The 19966-nt window shown below is 38.4% G+C and overlaps 1 pseudogene; it reads right to left on the minus strand.

Moving 5' to 3' along the window:
* Positions 1 to 11594, minus strand: part of LOC126950854 (transcription factor IIIA-like) — a 48773-nt pseudogene extending 37179 nt beyond the window's left edge.
* Positions 11595 to 19966: the final 8372 nt, after the last annotated feature.

The raw sequence follows: 19966 nt of genomic DNA on the forward strand, positions 1-19966 counted from the left end.
TCTTTTGAAACCACATAAGAAGAGTGACTACTCTGAGATCACCATGCTGTGAGAAGCCACATAGAGAAGCTGTAAAGGATATGAAGCCAGGTAGAGAGAGAGAGAGAACCACCAAGGGGCCCTGGGACACCACACATGTGAGTCCAGAAGCATATTAAAGCTGGAGCCTTTGGTCCCGGCTGCCTTAACTGACAACACAAGTGGATCTGAGACACACCCTCCAGCAGAGACTTTCCAAATTCATGATGCACAAAATTGTGCAAAAAGATTTAAGCCACTAATCTGGGGGTAGTTTTTTAGGTGGCAATCGATAACAAAACAACCTGTTGTTTTGAAAACAAACCAAAATAAAGTGTATGAAACACTACATGCTTGCTACTTCATATATCCTTCATAAATTACGCTAAAAATTAGCAAACAGTTATTTGCATAATCCACTCACTACAAGTTTACAAAGGATTTTTAAAAAATGAATCCTCAAAATTCCTCTCTGAGGCAAAAGTATTACCTTCACTTTAAAAATGAGTAGTGAGAATCAGAAAAGCTAAATGACGGGCCCAGAATACTGCATGGCTGTGCCAGAAATAACACCTGGTCTTCTAATTCTAAGCCAGATGCCTATGCACAGCTGTGATCTAGAAAAAGTAATTTTCTCATCTCAGCATTGATTAGACCATGGAACTATCCACACTAGGAGAAAAACAGCTAATGGTATCTCTTTCCTTTTTCACAGTATCTGACTTTACATTGTAGAGAAAGCATTTCTAAGAACATTTCTGTGATCAATATGGGAAAATCCTAAACTTACATCCATTTCCACAATAAATAGAAGGTAAATTAAGGACAATTTCTTCTTTGGAGTAGAAGACTTTGGGGCATAAGAAATATGATTTAAATTTGGTTAAGTTTATAAATAAGACCAGTTATAAATTATAATAAAAGTAAATGCATTTATAAACATGTATATATTTACATGGGTATCTGTACCTATGTCAGTTTTTAAGAGCAAGGTACACTTTTTCTCATCGGGCATGTACTAAATTGCAGAGTTCATCTGATTCTAAAACTCTGCCTTGGAAAACTGGTTTACCTGTCATTTGAGATTCAAATACTAGCGGGGCAGACAAAGGCAGTCCCCCACTAGACTCATCCCCTGAGGATAGTCAAATACCCAGTCATCAGTGACAGCTGCTAATATTTTGTATAGTCGTGACTTGTGTGATACTGTCATTACTGAATAATAGTAACTATTTCACAACTTTCCTCCAGTTTCACACCATTCCCCCCAGAACCTCAGTGACATCAGCATTAAAGCTAGGTATAACCCATACTATTCATCAATGAACTTGCGCTTCTTTCTAGGCAGGAAGGGCACCAAGAAAGAATCATGCAGAAATATACCTATACATTTATGAAATATATAAAAACTTTATAATTCCTCCATGAAAACTTTATACCTACCTGCTGACTTCCCTAAAATATATTTCAAGGGAGACAGCTCTTACAAATCATCAGAAAACTGTTGATATTTTTGTTTTAAAGGCATTTTTGTATGACTGAAAACAGTAGGTATTATTCCTTTATGGCACCAAGAAGAAACCCCACATCTGCTTAACATGAGATACTGTACAATTACAGAAGGGAGATGGAAAGAGGAGAGATTTAGCAGTAATATACCCTCTAAAAATGATCTCAGTTTGAATAAATTACAGTGCTTTGTTCTAATGACACACGAGGTTATAGTGACTTTATGATTGATTGTACTTAACTATCAAATTATATATTTTACAACCCCCTTGTGTTAAATAAGGCTAATACAATTTATATGCTGTGCTCTACTTATATTATTATATTTCACTCAATAGGTAAAAAATAATACCTTTTTAACAAAATATTTTCCTTCTCTGGGAAAGCTTTCTTAACATACACACATAAACACACACACATTTACACACACCTCTAATGGAACTCTAATGGAACTCAAAGATATTTTATTACACTTTGACTTTCCAACTACTTTCTTATCCTTTCTTTGGTGTCTTTTCCATTCCTTAACTTTCCAATATTCTTACAACCTCACAACCTCAGATTTGTTTGCTTTGTTTGTGAGTTCATTTTATAGAACTCCAGTATAAGTATAGCTGCTTTTTTCTGTTAATTGCCTTTCTTGAAGGTATGTTTTTGTTACTATGCAGTATGTATATAATCTCCACACTAAGATTCTTATTCTCCAGGAAGGCTGAAAATTGCAAATGCTCCCCAAACTACTGACATCAGCCAATGATTCCAGTACCTCTCAGTGGATATTAGAATCATATCTCCCCAATTGCCTGTCAGCTACAGAAGCCAGATACCATTGAGAAATCATGATTATTATGCCCCAAGTGCCCTAGTCACATTAGTTGGTAGTAGAGCTACCCTTAAAACAAAGACAGGAGTCGTTAAAATTATTATATTTGTATTTCTATTACAGAATATTTGATGTAGTAGAGTTCTAGAGACCAAGGCCACTAAAGCCAATTTAAATTTATTTATAGAAAAACAAGCCAAATTGTGGGTATATAAATGGACTTAATATATATTCTATGCTGAGGCTAAACATAAACCAAAGGAGTAATCCTCAGTCAAATAACTGGCATCAATTATTTTTATAATATTTGTAGATATACTGATTATGAGATTTACCTTGCCATGGGTTTGCTTTGCTGTGAAATCAAGATCATAGCAAAGGTAAAGCAACTGGGTTCTACCTTAAGGTATCACTTGGCATCCTGTCTCCTACCCAGCTGGTAAGCATTTATGATTACCAATGCAATATCAGTAGGCCTTAACTTTGGCTGGAAATTAGAGTCATTTAAGGATCATTTAAGACCAATTAAATCAAACCTCTGGTGGTGGGGTCTGAGCTTCAGTAAAATGAAAAAGCTTCCCAGCTGAGTCAGGGCTAGATCTGCGGAAACCATTCTCATTCCATTAAGGAAACGTCAGGTGTTGCCAAGGCCACACACTTTGACATTCTAGTCCCCTAGATTAAATATGTAAAACTTGGTGATTTGTCCCTCAGCTGCTATAGTGAATGGTCTGTAGCTGTTCAAGAATTATAAACCTGAAACAAAATAATGATGCAAGACAATCCTTTTGAGCCTGTGAAACCCAGCTCTAGCTTTCAGCTGGCTGAATGTGTTTCAAGACAAGTATGGAGGTGCCAAAGGGTGAGCAGCCACGAGGAACAACTTTCCCTTCATATACTGGTTCAACACAGCAATCACAATGAATAGAACTCAAGAGTAAAATGAATTATGTCAATCAACCAGTTCTGTTTTCAGATAAATCATCATCACATTTGAGGACAATAACTCGGCCTTAATGGATTTTGAAGGGAAGCCAGACCATGAATACAGAGGCCCTGGAGGACATAAAGAGTTGAGGAAGGGAACCAAGAAAGGGGACATTGAGGTTCCATTAGAATGACTTTCCTACATTAATTTTTTCTGGGCTTATTATTATATGCAGGAATGACAAATACCATGTAATCACTGGAAGTTAGCACTAAAGACCTGTGAAAGAAAAATAAATCTCGAGGTTCCCAAATCATTAAGCTAAATGGAAAAGGCAAGCTGGGAACTGCTTAGGGCCAACCTGCCTTCCATGCTATTCAAAGTCACCCCTCTGCTTACTTAGATAAATGCATATCTAATTGCCTCCTTTAGACAGGCTAACCAGAAACTCAAAATAATGCAACCATTTGTCTCTTATCTACCTATGACCTGGCAGCCCCCTCCCTGCATGAGTCTTCCCACCTTTGCTTTGAGTTGTCCCACCTTTTCAAACTGAACCAGTGTTCATCTTACATATGTTGATTGATGTCTCATGTCTCCTTAAAATGTATAAAACCACACTGCTCTGACCACTTCTGGCACATGTCATCAGGACCTCCTGAAGCTGTGTCAAGGGTTCGTGTCCCCAACCTTGGCAAAATAAACTTTCTAAATTAACTAAGACCTGTCTCAGATACTCGGGGCTCACCGATCTATGATTTGATATTTAAACTGCTCAGCCTTTAAGTCTCTAAAATTTACATCTTAGCTCAGGAAGAAAAATATAACTTTACATAAAAATATAGTCAATCAAACTTAAGATACCCAATTTGCCTACCCCAAATTCTTTTCTGGCAGGCATAATTATATTTGGTTTCGTTAAGACTAAAACACACACACACAAATTGCACCTAGTTACAGATGTTCTAAATTGCATCGAACAACTTATTCTTCTATTTTTGGTTCAGCTAATGAGCTTTTCTCAAAGGAAATGACTGCAACGAATTAAAAGAAATCAAGGAAAATGTGATTCCAGAATCAAATTAACCATAGTATGTTGGAGTTAGAATAAGTTTGTGATAACATTAATAGCTCATATATACTAAAATGCAATAGGCAATATTCCTGCTGTACTTTTCTGTGAATTTCTTACTACAGTTAGATCTTGGTATCTGTGAGTTCCATGTTCATGGATTCTACTAAATCTAGTAGAAAAAAAAAAAAAAAGGATAATTGTGTCTACTCAACATGCACAGACATTTTTTCTTGTTAATATTTTCTAAAGAATAAAATATGATAACTATTTACAAAACATTTACATTGAATTAGATATTATGAATAATGTAGAGATGATTTAAAGTATATATGCATGGGTTACATGCAAATACTATACCATTTCATATAAGGGATTTGAGTATCCTTGGATTTTGGTATGTGATGGGGGTCCTGGAATGATGGATACTAAGTGATGACTATATTTTCTTTTTCACTGGCAATATCAATTAAGGTGTGTGTCTTGATGTAGTAGAGAATGTCCTGCTTTAGGAACCAGGACACTGGGTTCCCAGCTTTAGTTATAACTGCTATAATCCATTTTATACCTTCTGGTAAACCATAAAACTGCTACTCTTTCAATTCTTTCTTCTTTTAAAAGAGCAATACAACATATCTCCTTCTGAAGATTTATGAGACTAGTAAATAAATAAACTAAAAAATGCAAAGCATCTTACAAATGTATAAAACTGTATGTGTTCAGCAACTTCCTCTTGTTGATGTGGTGTGGACATACAGTTTATGAAAGTAAGTAATATAGGTACGAAAATTCACAATTCCTTCATGTGGGAACTATTAGTCCCTGGATTAACATACAATCTTAACAAAAAGGTAATTGTTATGGCTGCAAATGGAGGAGAAAATTAAGCGAGGTGGCACAGAGATAAAAATAAATAAATCCAGGAATAATGATCGTGTGTCCAACAGTAACCATAGTAGGAGACAAAATGAGAAAGACCCACCAGCAAGGTTAAGTAAGGCTCAAAAAGCCAAAGTGATTATGGAAAGAACATGAAGGCAGCTACTACAATGGAACAGCTCTCTAGGTTGTTTCTGAGGGCAAGGTTTTCTTCCTCTCAATTATTGAGGACCACCTCTACGCTAATGTTTTCTTCTTTAATTAATTTTATTGGATGCCTCATAAACAATGTCTAAAGTCGTCAAATAAGCAATTACAACAGACTTTCTTCACTCAATTGAGAAGTTAAACACATTTTTAGACTCTGAACCAGATTTTTCTCCTTTGTTTGAAAACACTTAGGAAATTAAAAGTTGCCAAGATATGCAAAATATATTCCCTTTTTTTTTTTTTTTTCCGAGACAGAGTTTCGCTCCGTCACCCAGGCTGGAGTGCAGCGGCACAGTCTCAGCTCACTGCAACCTCTGCCTCCCAGGTACATGCGATTCTTCGACCTCAGTCTCCTGAGTAGCTGGGACTACAGGCATGCACCACGACACCTGCCTAACTTTGGTATTTTTAGTAGAGATGGGGTTTCACTATATTGGCCAGTCTGGTGTCGAACTCCTGATGTCGTGATCCACCCGCCTTGGCCTCCCAAAGTGTTAGGATTACAAGCGTGAACAACTGCATCCAGCCATATATTCCTTTCTAAAAGACTTTATTGGCCAGGCACAGTAGCTCATGCCTCTAATCCCAGCATTTTGGGATGTTTTGGTGGGAGAATAGCTTGAGTCCAGGAGTTTGAGACCAGCCTGGAAAACACAGTGAGACCTTGATTCTACAAACAATTTTTTAAAATTAGCTTGAGCATGGTGGTATGTGCTGTTGTCCTAGCCACTCAGGAGGCTGAAGTAGGAGGATAATTTGAGCCCAGGAGGTTGAGGCTGCAGTGAGCAGTGATCATGCCACTGCACTCCAGCCTGGGTAGCAGAGCAGGACCCTGTCTCAAAAAAAAAAAAAAAAAAAAAAAGACTATTTATTCATGCTTTGTGTCAAAATGGCATGTATAATCAAATTTTAATTTAAAAATTTCCACCTATATGTCTCTATGTATGTATTCTTCCATTTGTGCATGTGATAGAGTTGCCTGAGATGGTAATCTATGAATCATATTTATGTGCATATAAGATATTAGATGATCTACTACCTTTTTCCTTTGAATTTATATATAATTTTTAATTGTTTATTTTTCAAAAAAATTAAATCAGTCATTCCAAAACCACTATTCAAATATTTAAATATAGTTATATTTCTTATGGTGAAAATTCTCAAGAACCTACAAAACCTATTTATTTTAGTCACAGCGAGAAAATTAAAAAATGTAGAAACTCGGATTTTATCACTGACAATAATATATGGTCTCTGTCATAGCAGTCTACACATTTGTAAGCAAATTTGTTCTCTGTGACAGTGCTGGAAACCTTGCATGGAATATGTTCACCAAAAAGAATGTGATTGGGTAACAAATCCAACATAGCAGAACAAATCCTGTTACTGCTGCTTGGAAGCTATCCTTAGCCATACTTATTTTTTATTATTTCAATTGGCATTAACAATAATAATCGGTATTCTTATTATTAAAGTATCCAAATGTTAAGGCAATGTTTAATATCTTCCAATTCATGGAAATTGCTTTGCCTGAAGGTAATGTTTAAATTGCAGAAAAAGTAAACTCTAAGGTACTTGAGAGTCTGTCTCATATAACTTTATGTTTCCTCTGAACAAAGAACTTAGGTTCTATAAAGCATAGAACAAGATCAATAAATGTTTGAAGAATGAATAAATGGAAGAGGTGTGGGTCCTGCTTCCTTGAGTTCCTGGTGGGCTAAGAAAAACAATAATGAACTCAATTCACCTCCTGTGTGAAAGAGAGAGCATAGGCTTTTAAATGGGACAAATCTGGGCTTGAATCCTAATTTTGTCCATTAGTAATATACAGTTTATTATGCTAGGTAGTCTTCCTGCCTACAATAACTGTCTTTGTGTGTAGGATTGTTGGGAAGATAAAATGAAATTGAGATGCAAATCCTGAATAACTCCTGGCACAGAAATTGTCAAGTGGGATTTTTCTATTTTTTTTTAAATAAAGCCAGAGGAAGAGTGATTGTATAATTTTTGGTTTACAAAACTAGATTGATGTGGGCAATATGACCAAATACAGGGATTATAGGAGGGTTCAGGTTTGAAGGTGGAGATGGAGAAAGTAAGGAGTGATGGACAAATAGAGTCTCAACCTGGACGAGTCAAATTTGTGAGACTTGTGTATGGTCTAATTCAGGAGAAATGTCCTTACTGAAGATGCAAATTAAAGGATTACTTGCATTTTAGTGATTAATGAAGCCTTAGAAGTGGTGAACTAACACAAGGTATAGCAGGAAGGGCTGTGGACAAAACCCCATAGACACTGAGATAGTGAAGGAAGTAGCTTTTAATAAGCTGGAAGCATTGGCAGACTAGCGTCTCAAAATCAGAGCTTGTTGGGTGCACAATTTCCGTCCCTTTTAAGGGCTCACAACACTAAAGAGTTTACACGACAGGGCCATGATTGATTGAGCAATCTAGGGGGCTGTATATACCAGTAATCAGAGTGAGACAGAACAGAACGAGAAGTTTCACAAAGTCCTTCCATACAATGTCTGGAATCTATGGATAACATCGGTTGCTAAGTCATGGGTTGAATTTTAACTATCAAGTTAAGGTCAGGCAGGCCCAGGCCTGGTTTTGGGTCTGGTGCCTGGCACTGGGCTGCCTGCCTTTGGTTTCGCTTCCCTGTCTTTTTCTTAAATCAGGTACTGAACATAAAACAATATAGAATAATATGGGGGGGGGTCTCCTTTTCTATTCTCTCATTTCCACCCTTTGAGATTCTCATTCATTTTATTAATGGAAGTTCTCACTTTTATTTTCACTACTTATGTCTTCCTGTGCAATAGATTGATAGTGATTCATATAATATACTTGTGTATTCTGGTGAACTAAGGTAGCGATAAAACCCTTTTTATCATTGGAAGAAATACAGGAAGCAAACAAGGGAGTAGTAAGCAAGTTCCTATTACTATTATAACTTTTATTACAAGGGTTTTAAATCATCTTATTGCTGGGAACCAATTTCCAAACAAGACCTCAGGATCAAATCTGTGCCACACTTGCACAGGTACATGTGCCAGTTTTGTTGTATCTTTATGTCTTCAACTACTTGTTCTTGATTATCTATATGTAGACAGCAATTAGTAAGGTTAAATTTTCCACAAACTCCTCCTTCAGCTGCTAACTAGTAGTCAAGGGCTCGTCTATTTTGTTAGATAGCATTCCTCATCTGAGTCTCTTGCCAGGCAGGAACAGTCAAGGCTTGACAGGTTTAATTAGTAATAATTTCTAAAACAGCTTGCGACCGTATGATTCGGTTGAACGTGTAGATGGGGGTCTGATATCCCCACGAGCCATCTTGTGCCCAAGTGGCAGGCCCAGAGTATTGCAAAATCTTTTCAGGGGGCCATTTATCATCTTTCCAGTTACCTATGGCTATGTTTCGTTTTTCGCGGGAAAGAGAGACAGGTAATCCTAGGAGTTCGCCTGTGTTTATGGGCAGTAGGAAGAAGGATGGTTTAACAGTGTCAATTACACAGGTACCTGTCCACTGATCAAGTAGCTTAGCATAGGCTCTCTGTCCACATATGCAGTATAACCTGGTGGGGGCAGCCCAGTCTCAGTGGAATTCTGGATGGGCCCAAATAGTCTGCCATTTTGGAAATTTACTGTTTTCTGTGTAATTGGAACTCCACCATGTAACTGTTTTTGTGGTACCATTATATGGTTTTGTCCAAGACAACTAAGTCATAATTTTTTCCTTCCCTAGCTATGCAATATTGTCCAAAAATTGAGGCTTTTAGAACCCAGAAATTGGCAGGGTGGTTCTTTTGGGTCAGGAATTCATCAGGAACTGGGTCTGTAGGAACGAATTCTCAGGCTTCCCACGGCCATTGATCTTCTGTTACAGTTCCTCCACAAACATAACATGAAGTGACTTTTAGAGACTGAGCTACATGCTCGGCTAACTGCAAAAACGAATTTCTAGCTTTACCTGTAATTTCAGGTACTGGCACATTTAGCTCATCATAAAGTCTGAAATACTGGCTCTGGAAAGCATTTTCAAATCTCTCCCCTTATTAAAGTATTACCTTAGGGTCTAGTCCTTTTCCATCAATGCCTAAAGATACGTATTCTCTTTTTTCTCACTTTGGGTCTGAGGGATTTGTAATTATTAATTTTAAAGGATTACAGCTTCCACTTGTGCAGGAGGGACTACTTTTTCTTTTTTGAAGCCAAACAAGATCCTTTTTATTTTTTTTCTAAGTAGCCCAGATGACACAAGACCAGTATTAACACACATCTGTACATAAATATGATTCATAGCAGATATACTTATTTTCTGCCATATTGCTTTTTTCCCAATCTAGAGAACAACATCCTAGTCCTTGCTGATTAAATTAATAGTGGCACAAGCATTAAATTTTAGAGTTACATGTTTGGGGACCCTTCTTTCTTGTGTTCTAGCTATTACTTTACTTGTGTCGCCTAGAAAAGGACCAGTCCTTAGTCTTATTTCAAAAACCGTGATCATGGGAGGTTCAGAGGGGTCATAACACACACCAGGCTGATCACTCCCTGGATTACATACTTTGTACTGAGTGTTATTATATAAACATGTTCCTTTTGGAGTTCCTAGGCACTTGTAATAACTATAGAACAAAAGGATTGTTTTAACTTGTTGTCCTACCTCAGTGACCTGATGTATACATGGAAAGCAGTCCTCCATATGAAAAGAGGCAGTGGAAGCTTTTACCACACAAGTCCATGTCATACGGAAAATAAGTCCCACCATGATTTTCCTCATGCTTCTGCCGTGGGTAGACCAGTCAGCTTCCGGGTATGACTGGAGCGGGGCTTGTCATCCTCCTTAGGGTCACTTTACAGGGATTGTCCAGGGTTGGTTTGGTCTCCCAGGTTTCAGTGGCTGCGGGCTTTATGCGGCTGCCGTAAATCCAGGCCAGGATTCCTTCCACCTTTACGGCTGTGGGAGTGGTCAGGATTACTGTGTGGGGTCCTTTCCACCGTGGCCGTAAAGGAGCTACATTCCAGTACTCGATCTACGCAAGGTCACCTGGAGAAAAAGGGTGAACTGGGGAGAATAAGCTGACTGGGCACCTCTCATTTACCTAAATTGAGATAGTCTGGGTTATTTTCCTCAAGGCCTGGAGTTGCCGCTGTAATTTAATCTTACCTAACTCTTGGGGAGTACCCGGAAGTCCTCGCAGTATAGGAGGAGGCCTATGATACAATATTTCATAAGGGGAGTATCCCGTTTTCTTAGAGGGGGTGCACCTAATTTTAAACAATATCATAGGAAGGGCCTCTATGCATTTAAATTCTGTCTCTTGACATACTTTCCCTAAACTATTTTTGATAGTCCGATTCATTCGCTCCACCTTCCTGGAACTCTGAGGTCAGCAGGCGGCATGTAGCTTCCAAGTGATTCCCAATACCTTTGCCGTCCTCTGTACTAAGTCAGCCACAAATGCCGGCCCATTATCTGAGCCAATCCATAGGGGCAGTCCAAACCTAGGGATGAGCTCCTGAAGAAGCACACGGATTACTTCATGAGCTTTTTCAGTTCTTTTCGGATAAGCCTCTACCCACCCAGAGTAAGTACACACTAGAACCAGTAAATACTTGTTACCTCCGAATTTGGGCATCACTGTGAAGTCCACTTAAAGATCTTCAAAGGGAGCTGCTCCATAGGCTTGTATGCCGGAAGGAACAGAGCGACCTTGCTTTGCATTGTGCTGTCAATAGGTAATGCATCACTGTACTACTGTTTTAGCAAGAGCTGGCAAGTGTGAGACGTAACAGTTTTACGTTTTTCAATTAACAGTTTTTCAATTGACTCCTGGCCTAAATGGGTAGTTTCATGTACAGCCAGCAGGACTGCGGCTCCTAGCAGCTGTGGCACAGCTATTCTCCCATCTGGTAACTTTATCCGTCTTTCTTTTATTGTTTGTCCTCCCTCTGCCTGAAGAAAGTCTTTCTCTTTAGAATAAGTAGGCACCAGATCAAGTGTCTGAGGGACTAGGGTATGATGTCCAGTAAGGAATAGATGCTGCTTTTGTGCCTCTGTGTCAGCTCAGGAGTTTCCTTGGCTTACCGAGGTGGAAGCTTGCTGGTGTCCCCTGCAATGCATGACTGCCACTTTTTGGGGTTTCCATACTGCCTCTAATAATTGCATAATTTATTGTTGATATTTTATGTCCTTTCCCCCAGAATTTATCAGGATATACTATATATAGAGATGTATTTTTATATGTGTGTGTGTGTGTGTGTGTGTGTGTGTATCCCCTTCAGTCTAGTTGCCCCTTGGCCAGATTGAACGAAGTCCCTTCATCTTTTTCTGTGGTCTTTTGCTCCGCATCACCTTGCTTCTCCTTCAGTTGGGGACACTTATCTTTCCAATGTCCTATTTCTTTACAGTAGGCACATTGGTTACGCTGCAGACGTGAGCGGTTGGACTGGGCATTCCTCCCAGAACCCCCCTTTCCTTGCCTTTTGGGGGATCCCTCTAATTGCTGCAGCCAGCAAATCAGCGTTGCACCTGGCCTGGTGTTCACCCTCCTTAAGGCTTTCTCAGCAGCTTGTTGCATATCTATTTACAAATACTTGATTAGCTATCTCCAGTAACTGCGAGGCATTCATTCCTGCAAAACCAGCCTGTTCTTGCAATTTCCTCCGGATATCTTCCGTGCTTTGACTAAGGCCATGTTAATCATATGCTGATTTTCAGGACTATCCAGATCAAAAGGAGTGTACAGATGATAGGCCTCACACAGTCTTTCATAGAATTGGGCTGGGCTTTCTTCCTTTCCTTGGATGACTTCAGAAACTTTATTTACATTGGTGGCCTTTTGAGCCCCTTTTTTGGCCCTTCAATTAATGCTTCCCGATATCGTCTTAACCTCTCCATATCTAGTACTTCATTTGGATCCCCTCAAGGTTCTGTTCCTGGCAGCTGAATTCTTATGTATTCCTGGGGGTTTTGGTAATCGCCTGGAATGTGCTTCTCTAGCCATTTAGTTGCCACCTGGAGCACCCCTCACCTTTCATTGGTGTTAAAGAGATACATGAGTAGCTGGTGACAATCAGCCCAAGTACGATTATGAGTCTGTGTAATAGTTTGGAGCAAGTCAATTAGAGCTTGAGGCTTTTCAGTGTAAGATGGAGTATTATTTTTCCAATTGAGGAGGTCAGCAGAGGTGAAAGGGTGATATACAAAGGCACACCTTTCCACCATGTGTCCATCCTCACCTACCCCAGTGTATCGCTGCTCTCTCAGGGGCATTTGGATTCCAGTCTTGCGCCGTAAGCAGGCCGCCAAGGGAAGAGTTTCTCCTGCAACTTCACTTCCTTTCTTGTCTACTCTGGGTGGTGTAGGGGCTGTGGGCTTAGGAGTAGGGGGCCTCTCCACTTGGTAAGTGGGGGGGCACTGTTGGTGCCATCTCCTGCCACAAGTCTTTGGGCTCAGGGTCAGACAGAACTTTAGGGGCTGAATTCCCTTGGCGGGTGGAGCGAGAACCTTCCTTAATTAACTCTCCCTTTGCTACTAGTACTACTGCTGCCTGTCCCCTTAAGCACTGCGGGAGATCTAAAACTAGCTGTAACCAGGAATCTATATATGGGAATTGATCTGGGTGTCCTAGCTTGCCAGTTACTTTGTGCCATACCTTTGAATCAAGAGACCTATCTAGGCTTCCTTCTGATGGCCAATCTACCTCTAATTCTGGCCAATCTATTTCACACAAAGTTCTTAGTTTTCCTGGAGTCATAGTGACTCCATAGTCTCCATTGAATCCTTTCTTGAAATTCTTTAACATAGTTCCCAATGGGGTGGGCTTACTTTGTGCCTGGCCCATGTTTTCTCAAGACAAAATACCACACTCACACCACACACTCACCACAAAACAAAGAACGGGTAAAGAGGGCACACACACACTTTTTTTTTTTTTTTTTTTTTTTTTTTTTTTTGAGACTGAGTCTTGCTCTGTCACCTAGGCTGGAGTACAGTGGCGCAATCTCGGCTCACTGCAAGCTCCGCCTCCCGGGTTCATGCCATTCTCCTGCCTCAGCCTCCCCTGTAGCTGGGACTACAGGCGCCCACCACCATACCCGCCTTATTTTTTGTATTTTTAGTAGAGACGGGGTTTCACCGTGTTAGCCAGGATGGTCTCAATCTCCTGACCTCGTGATCCTCCTGTCTCGGCCTCCCAAAGTTCTGGGATTACAGGCGTAAGCCACCGCACCCGGCCCCACACACACGTTTATACCAAACCAAAATCAGAATACCAACAAATTCAAACCAAGTTAAAACCAAAACCAAAGTATCCAGCAAATCAAGTCAAGTCAAAACCAGAACAAAAGTGCCGATACAGGCATGCCCTGGGTTATAAGGCCACGCTTCCACTCAAATGGAGTGGGCAAGTTCCAAAGACTAGTCTTACCAAGTTTCAGATGTCCAGACTCCAAGTGCCAGTTCCTTCCTGGTGTTCAGCCACTGCGTTGATCCTCCACGGGGGCCTGCCATGCACTGCTCTGGCGAGGCGTTCCACCAGGGCAATTGCCTACCCGGGAGCGCTATTTGGATCGCCTCGCTCAGGCGGGCCAGTGTCCCCCACAGGAATGTTCCACAGGGCAGGCCTAAGCTGCCTAAGGGACTGCCTTGGCTGTCCATCAGTCACCTCGCTTCCCAGTCAGGGAACCAAGAAATGTAGCAGGACCAGCCTTGGACAAAATCCCACAGACACCGAGATAGTGAAGGAAGTTGCTTTTAATCAGCTGGAAGCATCCGGGGACTAGCATCTCAAAATCCGAGCTTGTTGGTTGCCCAATTTCTGTCCCTTTTAAGGGCTCACAACACTAAAGATTTTACATGACAGGGCCGTGATTGATTGGGCAATATAGCGGGTATGTGACAGGGGCTGTATGCACCAGTAATCAGAGTGAGACAGAACAGAACGAGGAGTTTCACAGGGTCCTTCCATACAATGTCTGGAATCTATGGATAACATCGGTTGCTAAATCATGGGTTGAATTTTAACTATCAGACTAAGGTCAGGCAGACCCAGGCGTGGTTTTGGGTCTGGTGCCTGACACCGGGCTGCCTGCCTTTGATTTCGCTTCCTTGTCTTTTTCTTAAATCAGGTACTGAGCATAAAACAATATAGAAGAGTATGGGAATGGGGGGTTTCCTCCTCTCTTCTCTCAAAGGAAAGAATTCACTTTTCTATGTTATTGGCATCTTTGATAAAATGGAAAAGTCTCTGAAAACTTCTTGGATAAATCTAAATATGTCATATTAAATATATAGGATCTGAAAAAAAACATTTATTAAAATATAGTTACCAAAATATTTATAAAACATATTTCAGTTATGAACATACATCTGCATCTTTACTAACAACTTGGATAACAAGCTCTGTGGAAAATCTAACTACTATAACTTTAAACTAGTGATGGGTGTAAAAGGTATACTGAGTGTCTATAATAACTATGACATGATATCAACATACTCAATTTCTGTCAGTGACAAGATATAGGTACTGTAATACTATTGTGGCTTCTTACCTATATTCAAAATTTAAGTAATAACTTAATAAAAATATAACATATATATTTATATATATATATTTTTTTTCTTATCCAAGTTTCTAGATACCTTGAATTCTAGGAACAACTTTGAGCTTATGAACCTTCAAGTTAAGAATGTTTGACTTGGAGTGACAGACACTGGGGAGAATGAATTCTTCAGGGTGATACACAAGAGGAGGAGCTACCAGTAAAAGAACCTAAGGAGTAATAGTAGAAAAGAAAAATATTCAAGACAGCATAATATCTTGAAGTAAAGTTAGAATACAGTTATCTATCAGTAGGTGTTTGACAGTGCGATGCAATGCTTGAAGGAGATCAAATAGAATAAAGGTTGAAAAGCAAATATTAAGTTTGTCAATCAGGAAGTCATTGGTGTTTCATTGATCCAGTCTCTACTAAATACACAAGAACAACTCAATGCTCATTTTGAGTCCAAAATATATTTTAAGAGTTATTTAATAAAGCAATTACTCAGGGAATTTTGACCATATACATTAGACTTAATAGATATTTTGTAATAAACTAAAATTAGAACAATTCAAAAGGTAAAAAATGGATATTTTACATTACTGTGGTCTATACTAGATCATACCACTTCACTGTGATAGTCAAATTTTATGTTTTTAGATTAATAAGATTTTGATAGGATTTAGATGATAATAAATTAACTGTTATTTCAGAACCTCTGAAACTAAAATTACAGACAAATTTGGCATGCAGTGAGTCAGAAGGTGAAACATATGGAACACAGTCCTGGTGTTTTTCATGAACTAAAGACAGAATTATTAAATGATAGTTAATTAATAAACAGGTAATTTCAAATTTGCAACATGCTAAGCGGTGTCCTAAGTATTCCTATGACATTAATGTCTTTAAGCTAAATGTTGATAGCATGTGGAAACATAGAGAACAGTAGTCAAATTTTATATTTTTAACAATTAAAATTAATTAAATATGTATTACATGCAAATGAAAAAAAAAAATCCAGCACTGCAAAAGAGGCCCAGCATAAAACTCTGTTTACAAGTAATACATTTTCTTCACAAAGACTACTTTTTTAATCATTTATATTCTCCTCAAGAAATTTTCTATGTATAGAAAAGCATATATACATAGATATTATATACCAATACATACACATATCATTTTCATATTAAAAGAATATATTATAAACCTTTATCTACCTTTCACTTTTTACTTGAGAATATAGAGATGAATTATACACCTTCTAAAAGTTATTGCATAGTAATCTTTCAAATGAGTGTACACAGGAGAGAGAAATGAATTTTTTAACCAATGACCTATGGGCAGTTAGGTTGCTTTTAGATTTTTATTGCAAAAAAATAAAAATAAAAAACAAAGAGCTACAATGCATATCTTTATGTGTGAAACATACCTACAAATCTATCTGTAGGCTAAATGTTGAGCAGTACAATTTCTGGTTAAAAGCTAGATACCATATCACCCCCCATCCATGGTCCTACCAAATTACTTTCCCACATTCATTCGGTGTATGAAAATCCCTTCCTTCCCTTATCATTCTTTGTACTATTAAGCTTTGTGCTTTTGCCAAACTGATAAGGGAAAAATGTCTCCTTGGTGTTTTTACTGCATTTATTTAGCCATGAATGGGGTTGAGCATCCTTTCAATGTCTCACAACTCTACCCCATATCTAGATGTCCAAAATAATCCTATGAAATGCAGCTGTTCTAATTCTTCAGTTATTTCCACAAGTACAAACACACAACCTTATTAAAATGACTTCAGCAGAACGTTTACGGCATAAAACTTCTTCAGTACAATGTTCAACCTCAACACAACCAGAGTCAATCTTGATTTCCCTCTTTCTGTCATATACCATATTCTTTCCACAAACATATCTTTTACCCAGCATCCCAACTCTTCTCAGCATCTCTATAGCTACACTTTAGTCCAAGCCATTATCAACTCTTGCCTGGATTATTGCAATAAATCCACCTAAAAGAGTTCATGTACTCACCATTTCTACCCAGCATTCTGTTCTCAATACTCACACAGAGGGCTCCTGTTAAAATGTAAACTGCAACAAATCTTCCCAAGTAAAAGCAGGAGTCCTTATAATGGCCTCAAAACTCTGCATGATCAAGAGCTCTACAAGCCACATCTGCTGCTTTTCTACTAACAAATGGCCCAGGCTTACTTGCTGTGCTTCTAATGGGCCCATTAGGCCCAGGAATTTCATATTTAAATTTTTCTTCTGAGACAACTGAACAAATAAGTTTTGCAATGGAGAAGACTGAGAGATGTGCAGGTTGTTGATGGTGGTGGGTATTCCATTCAGAACTTTTGTTTTGCAATTGGGAGTTTAAAATATTTATTAGTTCATAGTAATACCATAACAGTATGCTGATAAAAGTGGAAACACATGCTGATTTTTAAAAATATAGTCAAAAAATAAATAAATGAGAGGTTATGTTATTGCCAGAGGTGGTACAACTTTTCATTGAGGAATTTTAGCGATATCACCTGATTCCCAGCTCTAGTTTGAGGAATTCTGATGTAAGGGCCATGTGCAGAACTATTCTAAGAAGAAAGTGTTAACAAAGGACCCTGATAGATATTATACAGAGACAGCCCGTTACGCGTGCGCCAAAGTTTGTCAAGAGAATCCATAAACAGTTAAAATTGTTTTCCTTGATGACCTGTCGGACTGCCAAGAGGCAGAAGACCCTGACTGACCTCTTTGCCGGCTGCCAGCTAATATGAAAGGAAAAAAAAATTTACAAAAGCCATCTGTTGTGTTTTTTTTTTCTTCTCTCTCTCTCATATTTCATATAAATTCTGCTATTTTTTTCCGTTGTTGCTTGAAAACAATTTATTGGTTGTTCTATGTTATATACAAGTAAAAGAACTTCCTAACAATTAACTACACATTTTAACATTATTCTTTGTGTTTATAATAATGGGAAACTTGGGCTTACTTTTCAAAAATTATCTTTATATATACTTCCTCATTTAATTTTTTTGGAACATCAACTGCTCTTCTGAAAGGTTAACATAGGTCCAGATCCCTGCTGGTCATGGTGAGGCATCACATTTCCCCATTTGCTGTCTTACAGAAGCTTTTAGTCCCATGGGAAACAGACCCAACAAAAATCTGTATCTAGCTTAGCTGTAGCTCAGTTTCTGGGAGCAGTGGGGCAATGCTTTATTTGTTCCTGCTCCTCTTTTATCCTACTTTGTACAGGTTTTGGGTATGGAGAGTAAATGCATGCGGAAATGAGGATATGGTATACATCCTCAGCCTGTGTTTCCATAAGATAGAAGATCAGAAACTGATAGAACCATCTCTTCATGAAAGAATGAGATTCACACTGATGAGTCATTGGATTGAGTGCACACATAAGGCACCATTTGGGGGATGTTTAACTACAAATGGAAGGTAATGTTAACGAACTCAGTGGTGTGATAGCAAACGTTAACAACTGGCCCTGGGGGTTTGTGATGGTTAATATTGAATGTTAACTTAATTGGATTGAAGGATGCAAAGAATTCTTTCTGGGTGTGTCTGCGAGAGTGTTGCCAAAGGAGATTAACATGTGCCTCTGTGGACTGGAAAAGGCAGACCCACCCTCAGTATGGGAAGGCACAATCTAATCAGCTGCCAATGAGGCCAAAATAAAAGCAGGCAGAAGAACGTGGAAAGATTAGACAGGCTTAGCCTACATCTTTCTCCCGTGCTGGATGCTTCCTGCCCTGGAACATCAGACTCCAGGTTCTTCAGATTTGGGAATCAGACTGGCTTCCTTGCTCCGCAGCTTGCAGACAGCCTGCTGTGGGACCTCACCTTGTGATAATGCGAATTAACACTCCTTAATAAACTCCCCTTTATATGTACATCATCCTATCAATTCTGTCCCTCTAGAGAACCCTAATACGGGGTATAGCTCTATTTGCCTACCTAGGATCATGAGATTTTGTTTTTGTAAATTTTTAAATTGCTTGAAATTCCATGTTGAAGAATTCTGCAATTGAACTTCCAGGAGAACTTTCTCTGATATAGATGACATGGACTGGAAAAAGCACTACGATAAATTAGCCAACAAAATGCAATCATGAATCTAAAAATCTGGGTCATTTTAAAATGAACGTGGTATCTAGATGCCAGTAGAAACTAGTAATGTATGTGGAGAAAAAATGGTAAGAAATAAGGAAGAAGGTAAAGAGGGACTAGGGTGGAAGAACATGGATGAGATAATTTGGTAATTGTTCACAAAAGTGTTTCACTGGGTGAAATGAAATAGAAAAACATAGAAAAGAAAAAAATGTCATATTCACATAATTAAGTTTGCTTTAGTATCAATACATTTGAAAGAATTGGATAATGCTATAATAATGAAGTAGGCTGATGTTCACACTCTGCATTAAAATATATAAAAACTTGTTAAAAGATAATTGCAATAATTTTAAAAATAATATCCTAGGGAAATTGATTAAGTCTCTTTGGACAACTAGTCAAGATATTTTTTTAAACTTTTAAATGAAATGACCAAGTTACCATTTACTTGGAATAAGAAAATAGTCATAAATGATATGTGAGTAATCACAATTTCCTGAATATATCCTCACTTTTATTTTGATTGCACACTAGATTATTATTTTTCCCTTTATGTTTCTTTCATGAATAATTGCCTTAGAATTTTTATAGTTTTGAGTCTAGATTAAATCTCTCATTATCAAACAGCTCTAAGAAAATAGAGACACAATTTTAAGATACTTGCAAAGGTCTTTCGAAGCCCATTTTTAAAAAGTATATTCCACTTTTTTAGTTTCTATCTGAAGCTTTTTAAATAGACGGCATATTTCCAAAGCAATGAATTTTGAAATGAATTATTCAGTAGTGTATTTGGAAATTACATGCTTACTGTCTATTCTTATTTCAGTTACTGCAGATTCTTAAAT

The sequence above is a fragment of the Macaca thibetana genome, chromosome 3 (assembly GCF_024542745.1).
Source record: "Macaca thibetana thibetana isolate TM-01 chromosome 3, ASM2454274v1, whole genome shotgun sequence".
Classification (NCBI taxonomy): Eukaryota; Metazoa; Chordata; class Mammalia; order Primates; family Cercopithecidae; genus Macaca; species Macaca thibetana.